This window comes from Oratosquilla oratoria, chromosome 41 (genome assembly GCF_046742065.1).
Source record: "Oratosquilla oratoria isolate Oo_2021 chromosome 41, ASM4674206v1, whole genome shotgun sequence".
Classification (NCBI taxonomy): Eukaryota; Metazoa; Arthropoda; class Malacostraca; order Stomatopoda; family Squillidae; genus Oratosquilla; species Oratosquilla oratoria.
Genome location: NC_134817.1, coordinates 22,073,690 through 22,074,411, shown reverse-complemented (window position 1 = coordinate 22,074,411; position 722 = coordinate 22,073,690).

The window sequence follows — 722 nt, the reverse complement described above, 5'->3', positions numbered from 1 at the left end:
ATTAACTGGAGACATATACAGTCCCTCACTCACATCACATAGACAACAATCCACTATTTCTTCCCAGATACATCTATGGGAGGGTCCAAGGACAAATGCAGGCTCCAAAGGAGCTACAGGTTCCCAGTCAGATAAATTCAAGGCAATAATTGAGTGATTGTTGACATACCTAGCTGCACTAGTTGAATTGTCACTTCCAAAAGTCTAAAGAAACTGAAAAGAAATCCCAGTAGATTGTCATTTACCTTAAGAACACCACACCCATGGGCACAACTTCACCTAGTATTGCCTCTACTATCACTCAGCACTAGATATAACAACAGTATTAGGTAGTGGGTAAGTACGTTATATAACTTTGTGTTTTATTTATCATCTTAAAATATTATCATTTTTGAATACCTTCCCTGCTGGCCATCAACTCTCCTCCCATTCACTAATTTCTCCACCACTACATGTCAATATAAAAGACCATAAAGATCTTTAGTTTTCTTGAGCTTGTTTATAATTTCATGAGAAAAAAATTACTTGTACAGCTAACTTTAATATCATCCATAATTTCCCTATTTTATTTCACTTTGAAATTCCTAAATATTACACGGAGGTGGTTACTAAATATAATTGAGATACAGTGAAACAATTTTCTATCTTTGTCCACTTTCCTGTTGTACCATTAATCTAATTCATATCTGAAGAAACTGGATACTGCAAGTCCATGAATATGT